This window comes from Leptonychotes weddellii, chromosome 4 (genome assembly GCF_054177405.1).
Source record: "Leptonychotes weddellii isolate Sample4059 chromosome 4, ASM5417740v2, whole genome shotgun sequence".
NCBI classification, from domain to species: domain Eukaryota; kingdom Metazoa; phylum Chordata; class Mammalia; order Carnivora; family Phocidae; genus Leptonychotes; species Leptonychotes weddellii.
In genome coordinates, this window is record NC_138372.1 from 39,880,577 (window position 1) to 39,893,992 (window position 13,416).

General features: G+C 54.9%; 1 protein-coding gene across 10 annotated transcripts in view; it reads right to left on the minus strand.

The window, feature by feature from the left end:
- Window positions 1-13,416, minus strand: part of SSBP3 (single stranded DNA binding protein 3) — a 163,289-nt gene that overhangs the window by 26,866 nt on the left and 123,007 nt on the right. The gene's annotated exons all lie outside the window — the stretch shown is intronic.

Consider the following 13,416-nt stretch of genomic DNA (forward strand, 5'->3'; position numbering starts at 1 on the left):
CACCTTCACTTGAAAATGCCCTCATGAAGTGGGGTTTCTCATTCTTTTTACCAACGAGGAAAACTGGGTCTCAAGGGATGAGGGAACTTGGCCACAGCCACACAACCGGTAGATGGCAGAGCCAGGATGGGATGCCTGATGGAACCAACGCTCACCCGGACTCTTGCAGCCCAGAGCTCAAGCAGGCATGTGCAGAGGGGCAGGGGGAAGGGGCTGGAGGCCCCTGACTGCTGGGTGGAAGGGCTGGGCTTTCCACTCCAGCCGGCGGTGAGCCACCCATGGTTCCGAGCTGACCCCAGAAGCCCTGGGCTATGCTGACCTTGACTCCCCTCAGAAGAGATGGGCAGGTGAATTCACTTAAACCACAGGGTTGGTCAAACTGTGGGTTGCAACCCATTAGTGGATGGTGAAATCAATTTAGTGGGTTGCAACCATTGTTTCCTAAAAACCCGGAATGGAATAAAAAAACAAACTATCCAACAGCTCTGTGTGTACGAAGGCAAATCTTTTTCACTAACGTCTCTTCATATTTATACATACGTGCATGTGTGTATACTGGTTCAGTGTCAAGTGTATTTCCTACTGCAGGTCAATCAAAAAACAGAAAAGGCCCATCTTGGAAGCTCCTTCCTGCCTACTTGGGACGTTCAGAGCTGGACTTGGGGGCTGGTGACAAGGAGCATGCCCTAATTCACTCTTCTCAACCCTCGATCATGCTATTACTCTTGGAAGTCGCTTCTGAGAAAAATCCAAAACCTGCACGGGGGATGGGGGAAATTACATTAAAGAGGAGAGGGAGAGAGAATCTTTGAGACAGAGGTAGGATTTTCTTTGTCAGCCTTCTCTCTCAGAGCCAGGCTGCCCAGCCTCCCCACCTGCTCAGAAAACACAGTCCGGAGCCGGGGCGGGGCGGAGGGGCTGGTAACAGGCCGTGGGCCTGGAGACATGGAGAAGAGGTGTGCAGGGAAAGACGGTGGGGGCCGTCCAGGAAGCCGGGGGCGCCACTGAGGACAGGCTGGAGTTTCTTGGCCAAGCGAGGGGCTGCTCACTTCCGGAGAGCTCTGTGGAGCAGATGTTCCCCTACCTGCCACGCTACTAATTTCAACAAGTGTGTGTCTTTCTAGCGGCTGCCAGCAACGGCATGGTTTGTTACCATGAGCAATTTTCTTAATTAACAGACATTAATTAGCCATTTAGCAATTTTGCAAGCATTTGTTTAGCGGCTTTCCTAAACATGAATACCACTGTGATAATGGCGCTGATTAGAGGGTCCCCTAATTAACAGTACAGGGAAGGAAAATTGAAATCACATAAATTAAAAAGGGAGGGGAAGCTAATGAAGGCGGGACATATTTGCACCTGCAAGTCTTTTGTACCATGAAACTTGGGTGCAATGTAAACAAAATAAGATAATTCAAAGCCAACCCCCAAAAAAAGAAAAATAAAAAGAACAGAAGAAGAGGGTTCGAGGGTGAGGTCCAGTTGCCAAGAGGGGGCAAAAGGCCTTCTGTTGGTTCTCAGCTCTTGGCAAGAAGGGAGCGCCTCCTCCCTCCAACCCTCGTGGCCCTCCCTGGTAAGATACGGTGCTTCCTCAGCGAGAGCGGCGTGTCTCCAGGCAGGTCCCCCACACCTGTGGCCCCACGAGCCAGGGGAGGCAAGTAGCGGCTGACTCGACAGCTGACGGTAGAAAATGTATGGAAAGCACCCCAGAGTGTCTGGCCCCCACAGGGGGTCCCAATCAGTGGCAATCCCTACTAAGGGCCAATGCTTGAGACCAGGTCCGGAGGGCCATTCCAAGCTGTCCCTTGGCCCTGGATTATGGCTGCTTAGGCCCCCCGACATTCAGAGGGCAGGCTGGTACGTGTGCCTCACCTCTCTACCTCCCTCAGAAGCTCCCTGCTGAACTCTAGTAACTGGTCCCTGAACGAGTGGCTGTAGTACAAGTTCACCTCGAAGCAGCCACCTCAACACAAAGGCCAAGGAGTATTAAGGGCCAGGAGCGGGTGGCGGGTGAGTGAGGCCCCAGGCCAGCCCAGCAACTCCTCTGGCCAGTAGGGAGAGGCGGGCAGTGGGCTGTTAAGTCTGGGGAGGGAGCAGCCTTCTCAGAAGTCTCCTCCCCAGGACTTGGAGCTGGGGTTTGGAACACCGAGGACAAGAGAACCCTGGCCCAGGCTAGCCAATTACCCAGAGAGAAAACCCCACCACGATCTCAAGACAGGCACAGATGAATCTCAACACTCGTGTACCCAGGGCACAGAGCTCCTCTCCCACCCCAGGGTAGGTGTTGACCAGGCTCCGCTCGTGTACTTCCCAGCATGGCCCCCAGCACTACTGGGAGCCCTATGAGCCAGAAAGCTTTTCTTCCATGAAGTCAGAAGCCTATCAATTCCTGATGGTCACCCACATCCAGCCAAAGCTCCAACCTCCGTGTCTCTGCTACGTCCACTCAGCCTGGAGCTGTCTGCCACTCGATCTGTGTCTGGACCCGGTCCCCGAGAGGGTGTGCAACAGCACAAGGAGGGGACCTGCACACTTGGCGCATTCTCAGGAGCCTCGGAAAATAGGGCACCGCATTGAAAATGTTTGCTTCTGTTAAGACGACGATGATGACAGACCTGTTTCCATCTCCACAAGGAGGGACAGAATTTGCTGCCCTGTGGTTTAGCGCACCAGTAAGAGGAGTTTCTCTCCTACCCTGCCTTCTCAACAAGAGACCAACAGGTAGGTGCAGAGAAAACAGACTTTATGGTCTTTTCAACTCGTTACCCGCCTGGTCAAAAGGCTACATAGGAGGCAGACCAAAAAGCATCTTGTTTGAGGATTTTGACCTTCGTTGGGATATTGGGCTTTTCTCTTCCTCAAACTGAACAGATGTGGCAGGCAGGGGGAGAGGATCGAGGCAGAAGGTGGGAGAAGGAGGGAATCATAACACTGATGGTACCGATGAGTTTTCCCACACAGGACGGCTCCCCCATGGGGCCTGCCTGGCTTCTACTTGCTGAAAGCTTTATAAGAACCCAAATTAGGTGTGTCTGGAAGCCTGTTTGGCCAAAAAGAGGCCAAGTCCAGCTCTACTTAGACCTTGGAGGCTTTCCGTCTCAGGAACTGCCTAATCCCCCCTCCCAGCAGGCTGCAGAGACATCTGCAGAATCCTGGGCTAGACTGGAGTTGGGGGTCCCACTGGAAGCTTGGGGAGAGCTATACCTGCCCACAGACACTTGTTTGTTGGGTGGCCCTGATAGATCATCACTTCTTCCAGTATCCTTCATTTACAGGGGAGAAAAGAGATGCCCAGGACAGAGGCGTGACCTGTCCGAGACCATAGAGAATTCGTTGGTGGCTGAGCCACATCTCCTAACCCCAGCGCAGGGGTCTCTTCATGATAATCACGTTCCTGTCCATTGTAGGTAAAGAAACAAGGTCTGGGTTCAAATCCGGACTCAGCCACTGACTGCACTTCCCTCGTCAGAGAAATGTGATAATGGGATAATAATGAAGCCACACGTCACCTGCATTTAGCTCATGTAACCCTGGACTCCTGGCTGGAAAGGCTATCAGTCGCTCCATTTTACACCTCAAAAGGGTGAAGCCACTTGCAAAGCTATTAAGCGGTGGAACCAGCCTCCAAATCCGATTCTAGAGCTCCAGCTGGCCCACTACTCTAACAGCCCGCAAGTGACGCCTCCGTGTCACACCCGGAGCACGAGGAGCAGAAAGGAACAAATCCTAGAGGCTGAAGGATGTGGGGGTGCAACCAGTTGCTCACCCACATACATATTCTGGATGCTGACCTCGGGGGTCTAGCCAGCCCCATATCCTGGGGGTGGGTCACGGAGGGGCATCAGACTCGTCTGGCCCTGGCCTGGAACTCCCAGGCTAGCTGGGGAGAAGGATGAGGATGTGACAAATGAATTCGTGTCCGTTTAAAATGCCATGGGGTCCAAGAGAAGGTGACAGGTAAACTGAGGCCCAGGATGGCTGGAGAATGTAGGCCAACAGGGAGCTGGGATGAGAACTGAGGTCCCTTGACTGGTCAGAAGTCTTTCCACTGCAGTGCACTGCCCCCCATGGGGTGACAGCAGGGAGGCCTACACCCGGGAGAGACCCCAATCAGGAAACCCTGTGACCGAATCTGGGAAAAGAAAGCAGCAAACGTGCCCACTTCCTGCCTGGGCCTTCATTCTGCCCCAGACCCTGTTAATGGACTTGCCACTCTCTCTCTGGCAGTCCCAAGATCTCTGACCGGAGATACACAATTCCTGCACTTCCTTATTTTTTCCTGCAATCCCACCATTGGGTAGCGTCTAGCAGCCTCTGAGAGCCACCTAAGCAGGGCCTGGGGAGGCTCGGCAATGGTGTGATCGAAGCAAACACTGGACACCGAGAGTTCAGTGAGAGAGCCTTTGCTGTCATGGACATGGAGGGGAGCAGAACACCCCCAGGCACAAGGGATCCACGGTCTCTGCAGAAAGGTATGTCAGAGTGTCAGCACAAGCCACCCATACCTCCGGGTCACAGCCGGGTTGAGTCCCTGCACTTCACCTGAAGCCATCCTCGAGAGGTAGACGGGCTTATGGCACGACGGGGGAAGCGTCAGGTTACACAGACCTAGCATCCACTCCCAGCTCCTGCAGGGCACACTGTGAATCCAGTTTTCCTCATAAGGGGAAAGGGACATCACAGTGGGGTGGTGCAGGTGACAGCGCTAGGCACGTGGAAGGTCCCCAGTCTTCCGTGGCCGCTCGCTGCCCATTTACAAGGAAAGCAGGAGTGAGGCCTGCTCTGCCAGGAACACCCTCCTCAGCCTGTTGAAAGCCCACATACCCTCCCTCGAGAAGTCTGCTCTGCCCAGTCACGGTGCGCTCCAAAACACCGGGCGTCCTCTTCGGACATTGCGTCTGATCAGGAGACACCGCGTCCGCTGCTCGAGGGCGCGGGCACTGCCTTCCACCCCATGTGTACATCCTGGGCAGGGCCCGAGGAGGGCAGCGAGTCTTGGCCAACGCGCGGACCCCACAGCCGCAGCCAGCCAGCCCCTGGGTGGACACACCTAACACCTCTGAGTTTAAGGCACCAACGGGGTGACCAAGCTGGTCCTCTATAAACTAAAGACTCTTATGGAAAAGAGAGGATAGCTCTTTAAAATTAAAAGCCAAATAGAAAAAAACCGCAGTGATTTTTTTTTTGTAAGGGGAAAAGTAGTAAGAGCTACATGCTAAGTTTAATATTTCCAAAACTCACCACTCCTTCACCCAGCACCACCTCACGCTCCCCAAAGCTGCCTTTCCCTGACTAGAAATCATGGACTCTCAGGGAAACAGAGCCGAGACTTAACTCCAGGCTTTCCGGGTGCAGAGGCGAGCCCAGGAGACAGCACACATGAGAACGAGCTGTGGACAGGGGCAAACGGCCGGGCTCCAGAGCCCAGGGCACTCGGGCTGGAGCTCTGTCTTGTCTCCCTGAGCCATGGGCTGCTCACTGACAAAGTGGAGGAGTCTGGGTGACACGGAGTTCAGGTTCCTCACAGGGAAGCCCGGAGACCGCTCTGTAAGCCGCAGAATGCTACCTGCTTTACCACTGGCCAAATCTGCCTTCTGTCTCCACAGAAGGCCTGTGGGAAAGGCACTTGAAGTCTCAGGTGGCTCAGAGACTCGACTCTCCACACATCCCCATCCCTCCTCACTCATGGGGCCCCTGGCCTGGCAAGGCTTGGAGGGGTAGGTTTTATCGACTGGCCGCAGGGACGGACGACTTGCATTACTAGGGGCCTGTGTCATCTGCCTGTGGGGTGTGTCACTTTAACTGAGTGAATATAAAATTGCATTAATTCTACACATGGTAAAAGGCATGCGGTAGACAATCCAATTTGCTCCTTGGACACAGATGCTGACGGAAAATGCTGTAAGCCCATTCTGGGGAGAGGGGGCCGAGGTGTGCCCGAGTGCCACTGACCACCCCCGCAACGTCCGTCAACGCAGTCCACCTCATCCCTGGAGCGCAAACTTGACCACCTGGCTGGGTGAGGGAGGGAGAGCTTTAGCCGCCCCTCCCCTTTAACATGCACCTCATCAGAGGCAAAGTTTTTTCTTTACTACTGTGACCCACGGGAACAAAGTTGTCAGTGGCTCGCATAGCTGCTTTCCTCCCCCGCCTCTGTCTGGCCCCTCCAGGGAAGAGGCTTCTCTGCGTGTGTGTATGTGGGAGGTACGGGCCAGAACTGGAACTGAGGTTACCAACTCGAGGGCAGAGGGAGCCTGAGCCTTCTGTGTGCCCACCCAATGTGAGTCTGGGACACACCCAGCAGGTCATCAGGGGGCTGAGCTGGGCCACCCCCGACGGCATGACCGCCCAGAGAGCTCCACGTCAGGGGCAGCTGGCTGCCTAGGAAATGAGCCCACAAGGGTCATGACCCTCCGTGGGCACTAGACGAGGACAGGTTTGGCCAGAGAGAGATGAAGTGGCGGTGGCCCCTCCTCCTGGATGGTGGGGAAGTCGCCAGTTAGAGGGAGCAGGACAGCACACGACGTCCCCCCCTTGGGGTCACCTCTGCATACCATCAGCAATCTACACAGCCACCAAGGTCCACTCTGTGCAAAGATCAGCAGAAGACTCATTGATTTCTGTCTGAGCAAAGGCCCCAGCTGACCTCCCCTTCTCCCCGCACCTCTCCGAGCAGCCGGGACAGGGCTGGGCAGACGGCAAGGGCGAGAGGCCCACAGACTTGTGAATCTGGTGCCAAGACACTCATGGGAGGTGCTCAGCGAATGTTCTCAAGAGGTATGAGGCATGCTTGCCCCACAGAGACAGAGACAGAGACGCAGAATCAGCAGGCGATGGTTTTCCAAACAAAGGGAGGAAGTGTGGAGAATGAAAGCAGTGGCAGCGTCCAAGACCTAATGCAGAGCTCTGGCACACACCGCCTCCCCCGCCTCCACCCCCAGCCCTATGCAAAGACAGGAAGACTGAGCCCCATCTCACTGGTCCCGGGGCCAGCCTTGGTGGCCTGCACCACACCGTCCGTATACCCAGAATGGAGGCTGGGGTCAGGGCAGTGCGAGGACCCCGAGAGCGCGGCCACCATGCTGAGCGAGAAGAGGAGCTGGCAAACTATGGCTCCCGGCCACAGACGGCCTGCTGCCTGTTTCTGTAAATAAAGTTTTATCGGTACACGTGTACCCTGTCCAGAGCTGGGTCGTGCTTCTGTGGCAGCTCTGTGACAGAGGCCAGATGGCCCACAGAGACTAAAATATTTACTATCTGGTCCTTCACAGAAAATGTGTGCTGACCCTTACAATAGGTAATGGATTTCAAGGTTGAAGAAGGGGAAAAAAACTGGGGTCTTTTACAATCCTCAAGGTAAGATAAAACAGGACTACATCTACTTTCTGATTTTTAACCTCAAATCTCTCCAATAAGACAAATGAAGCAAAAATTAACCCCAGTGACGATAAGAAAACTGAAGTCATTTATTGGAGCCACGATATTTCCCACTGAGGATGAACAGAATGAGCGCCGGCCCAGGGGTCAGCAACCCCGAGCTCTGGTTCTCCCACCACGACGCCATGCGGCCAGTCTTGGAGCCCTGGTTTTCCTGACTACTGGTCTTGCACAAAATGACCTTTCCTCATTATAACCCAACAGCCAGCATTCACATCCAGCTGGCTGGCCCTAGAGTATCTCCTTGTGGATCATCTCCCTGGTCTCCTCGCCACGGTGCTGGCAAATGCCAGCACAGAACATTCTGGGGACTCGATTCCAGCCCTTGGTTCTTTCAGCAGGTTCATGCTGTGTGACTCTCTCCTTTGCAGTGAATTTCTCTAGGGTCATCTCGGGAAGGGGCTCTACCTTGAATGGCTATGGTCGGGGTGGGGTGGGGGGTAAGAGAGGTGACTGTGCCTCCAGTTGCTAAACCTTCAGGGCCCCGCTGCGAGAGATTCTTTGTATGTGCCTGTGTCTGTATAACCAGGCACCTTTTCAGGGACACAGGAGAAAGCATGCACAGGGCCCAGTCCACCTGGCAGTGCATCCAGCCACTGGGTCCCAGCACCCTGGGCGGAGGGTGCGCTAAGCACCGGAGACATAGGAACAAGCAGTGGACCTCCCTGAAAGAGTCCCAGGCTGGTTGGAGAGACCCAGGTTTCACTATTTCCATGGCAGCACCCCAACAGAGGCACGGAACCAGGCGCCCCAGGGAGCAAGAGGGCAACAATGGCAGAAACATCACATTTACGCAGGACCTGGAAGGAAGAACAGGTGTCCTCTGGCAGAGAAGAAACAGAAGGGCTTCTGCGCTGAGAGACTGGCCCCTACGCTGTAGAGGCAGTGTGACCACAGTGCTGGAGGGCCATACGCACAGGACGGAGACCCTGGGGCTGGGACCTCCAGGCTGAGAAGCGGGGTCATTAACCTTTAGGAGCTCGTGCATGAGTGTGGCAATCAGATCTAGGTCTTGGGAATTACATATCTGTTCCTTTCCTTTCCAAAGATGTTTCTATGGTGTCTCTCAAGTTAGAAATCAAGACTTGTGGCCACTGGAAAACTGAGTTCATGGCTATCTGGGGTGCTAACTACATACGGAGTATGCACCTGCTCTCCCCACTAAGCTATGCTCTGGCCCTGAATAGCTAGCCTTCTTTAATGTTGGTGAAGGACCTGGGACCCAGGGGAAGGTTTCCAATACCCAGTCCTAGCCATGTGGGCTTCTGGCCAGGATCCAGAGAGCAAACCTCGCTCTCCCCGACCATATACTCAGTGCAGTAGAGAACAACTCTGCGGGCAAGCAGGAGGGGTAGAGACTGACCCAGAATCCAGAACCACACCAATCCCTAGGAACACCTAACCTTGCCAAGAGAACCAAATCCCCACTCCCCACCACCCACCCCCAACCAAAAGATTGCGTTTTGCTCTGAAAATGGATAGTGCTGCAAAGATGCATCCTACTCCTGCCCGCCAGCCTCCACACCACCTCTCACCGGCGCTCAGGCTCCACTGTTAATCACAACGGCACAGGGAAGGCGAGGTGCATATTAAAAAGGCACTGCCTCATCCGCCCAGAGAATTCCTGTTCTACTTTAAGCTCTCCAGACACACGCACGCACACAGCCTTCATCCCACTACCCCTTCGTACCCCGACAGACAATCCACAAAGTAAGGATCTCATCATATCCAACTAGGAAGGGAAGACACGGGGCTCTGGAAGCCACACATCCAGAATGCCAGAATTCATCTCCTAATGTCCACTGAGCAGAAGAGGGCTGAGCTGGGAACAGGAAAGTCGGCCACGGTTTTCCCTTTGGTTTGCAGCTCCCTGGATGACTGGGTGGTCTCATGCCTCCTCCTACTCCCCGAAGGGAGCAGCTTGGGGAATGGCCCAAGATATCATCTTCCTTCCTCAGCTAAGGAGAAGCAACAGGATGGGGCGAGGGAAAGAACCAGGACCCTGGGACGAAATGGGTTTAGGAAGCCTGCCCAGAGTCACGCGGAGAACCTCAACAGAAGCATAAAGGGGCAGCTGAGTGTGTGTGTGTGTTGGGGCGTGGGGGTGGAAGAGCCCCAGAGTCATGGCCACCATCTGCAGTCCCCCCACCCCCGCCATACTTACTCACCTCGCCTGTAAAATGGGATGGCCCACCTCCCAGAGAGCTGGAGGACTGAGATACTGAGAGTCAAGTACTTAGTCCAGTGCTGGGAACTGACCCTCACCAAAGGAGGTGGCTCAGACCTTCCCCACCTCAAGGAATCCTTAGGGAGCCCCCTCCTTCTTTGACTCAGCTTTCCTAGGACCCCCATCCCAGAGCGCTGCCTCGTGGCCTGACAACAGTCTCGGGCTAGAAACACAGTCCTCACGCAGCCTGCCTGATGCTGAGTGCTCCTCAGCAAACTCTGCGGGAGTCATCTGGCCCTTGAAGGGGTCGCTTACTTCTTCTGCCCCAAAAGTCTTTGATGCCCCAGGGGACAGGAGCCGGGTCTCTCCTGTTTATCACCGCACCTCCCGTGCCCGCCCCTAATGGGGATACATGTCAGAGATGGGCAGATTAAGGCCCAGAAAGGCAAAGCCACTGCCCTAGGATAGACTGCACGTCTCCAAACTCTTAGAGCCTTTCCATAACTGCAGAGTAAGTTTCTTGGGACCAGATACTATAATTACTCTGAGGAAGAGGTACTTCATCAGATCCACATTTTGGGTGTATGTTTTTTGACCTCGGGACAAGGATAGGGCAAGACTTAGTCAAAGTCTCCTTGAATAAAAGTGACCCAAGACTGAAGAGGCTTCTAGAAGGGGAGGGGAGAATTGTGCAGTCTACAGAAGAGGCCACACAGATGTGCTGGAGGTGCAGAGGCTGGATCTAAGAGCGACAGCTCTGGCCCCTGTCCTGGGGATCAAGAGCTGGTCCAGTAACGGTGTGAAGGTAGCAGGGGTTAGATGACAAAGAACTGTGAGTGTCTTACCAAGAACCTGGACTTTATTTCTCTAATGCAAGGACATCATCGATAGGAAGAATACTCGGCGGAGGGCAATCAGCCACCTGGCTGGCCTGCAGTTAGCCCAGGCTGGGGTCAGCCCCGTGGACTGTGAACACCTGCAGACAGGTTCTGTCTGGCCTCCCGACCCTGGGAGGCCAGCAGGGCTGGGCAGAAAGCTGTCACTCGAATGTGTACTGAAGGAACAGATGACTAAACGCACTGATCGCCAGCCCCTGGGAAGGAGAGCTTGTGCGAATTTCTGATCTGCCTTTCATTCTGACCACATTTCCAAATTCCTAGCTGGTGAAGCAGGTAGAAGCTGTTCCTATTTTACAGATGGGGAGCCAACACTCAAATGATACCCAGGTGAGGCCCACCAGTAACAGAACTCAGGACGCCAGGCAAAGACCCAGCCCCTGGGCAGGAGAGTTGACATTAACTCACAATAAGGAGCTCGTATTAACGAGCCTGGCAGGAACAGAATCAGAAGCTCCTGGACATGCAACCTGCTTCCCTGCCTCTACCTCCCCTGCACACTCCCCCTGGGTGGACCAGGGAACAAGCAGTTAAGTCAGGTTAGGGCAGGATTAAGTGAGATAACACATTAAAGGGGCCAAGCAGGGCCTGGTGCTTAGTAAGTGCCTAATACGTCAGTCTAACTGAAGGGCTAAGTACTAAAAAGCCAATCTGTCTCGAAAATACCCAGAACCTCTCCCACACATCACTGCCACCAAGGCTGTGCTGAGGCCCTAAGAAGACACTCTTCCTGGAAGAGAACACTCACAGTGGCCCTTGCCCTTGGATGAGCTGCGAGACGGAGCTCCACCCTGACCCCCGGCTCTAAGAACAGCCCCAGGACATTCCTACACGTGTCCACAACACAGAAACCCAAGTGTTTAGCCACCCCAGGCACCAGGTAGGGCTTCATGGGCCTGTCATGGCCTCCTCACAAATGCCCAAGAGTTTGGGGCTATCTTCACCCCCAACTGTCAGGTGAAGCAATGAAGTTCAGATCGGTTAGCTGACTTTCTCAAGGCAACCCACGTGCCAGCCCAGGTTGTGTGACCTCGGGGCCTCCAGGAAGGATGGAAAGCCTTCAGGGAGGGTGAGGGGGGGATGGCGGATGAGCTTCTGGGGGCCCAGGTGCTCGGCTTCTGACTGATCATCAACATGGATCCTGAAGCCGATGGGTCATGTTTCCATGGCAGTAATAAACCATCGCCGAACACGGGTGTATGTCTCCCTGGGAGGCATTGTGGTTTGCTGAATGAGTGCTCCTCAGCACAGCTGCGGACCAGTGCCCAGGGAGAGGTCGGGTAACCTCCCCGGAACACAGGGTCAGGAAGTGGCACTGGGGGGTGGGGAGGTCCTTGCTCCAAAGCCCCCCCATACAGCCACCGCGCCTTGTGTTGCCCTCCCCCGAGGTGTCCATAGGAGGCCTCTTTCAGGGCCGATGCTCTGCTACTCCCCATCCCTGCACTGCATACAGAGCTGATGTGGTGCCCCCCCCCCCAGTCAGGGAGCCCCTGGGGTAGCCCAACACCCAGCCTGGCGGTGACACTTCATAAAAGCTCTGGCCCCCGGCCATACTCTTGCCAAGTGTAACCCCGCATTTTAGTATTATCAAGAGACAGGGGCTTGCTGGATAGCAAGTGGGCCTAGCCCAGGGGTTTCATTTATCCCAAGGCCTTCATCTGAGGGAGGGAGTTGGTCCGGGGAACGTCAGCTGAGGAGTTCATTTAGGCAGAAACAGGACATGAGCCCAAAACCCACACTGTGGATCTGCTGCTGTATATCAGCTCTTAGAAGAGCACCTCACAATTAGCACTCAGCGAGATGTGAGAAAGCCCTCTGACCCCAGCCCAGCCCCCTGGCCCAGCCCAGACTCCCCAAAGGGCAGTTTCCTTTCAGCGTGGTGTGATCTTATTCAGGGGGGTCTCTCCTGAGCCACATAATGCCAAGGCATGTTATTATAGGATTCCGCTGGAATTCTCTTCCTCCAACCTCTTCTGCTACAAGGGCTGAGGAATTTGACCTTTTTTTTTTTTTAAAGGAAAAAAACCTCAGCATGATTTGCACAGAAGGTGGAAGCAGGAACACAGGAGGGTCTACCCCCTCAGCGAACTATGAAGAAACAAAACAAAAACACAGGGGGCTCCTCCACCCTCGTGAAAGGCAGGAGGATCTTGGCAGGGGGTGGCAGGGGGAGGGTGGGGATGGACACGGCAGCGGTGCTGGGACAGGGGACAACACAGCAGAGCGGCTCCCAGACACAGGAGAAAGTCGAATCTAAGAGAAACCCCAAGTAAAAACCTAGGACTAAAGGGGAAAAGGGTAAATCAGCCCAAGCCTTTAACACACGAGAGGTGAAGGGGCTGCTGACACCAATCCTTGAGGATGGGATCCATAAAAGTCAGAGATCCGAGTCGGCTTACAGCTCAGGAGGAGAGAGGGGCGCACTGGGGTCTCCAGGGGCTTAAAGCAGCAGCAGTAAGAACTAGTCTGAGCCTCCCAGGTCCCAGAGTCCTTCCGGAAGACACTGCCAAGGGAGCAGAGACCTGGGGCGGGGGGGGGGGGGGTCCTCGGTGGGGAGGCAGAGGTGCCCAGCAGCTCCGCGTTAGGGGGCGGTCGAGGCCCGCGGAGCGGCCGGGTGCTTTGTTACCGAGCAAATCTCCCAGGCACTGACTGCTGATGCATAGCTAACAGGGCGGCAGACATTGATTTATGTTCAACTTTCCATTTCATCAGCGAGAGTTACGGCGCGACCCGCGGAGTTCAGGATTTTCAGAGGGGCGGAGAGGCGGCTCGAGTGTGCAGACACAAACATGCCCACACGCGTGCCCACAGGCACACGCGCCGCTCAAGGCCGCAACTTTGTTGTCCCTTTCAGGAGGGAGGGCGAGGGGGCCGGCAGCCTGGCACATCGGGAGTAACCTTTTGTGGGCCGTTGCT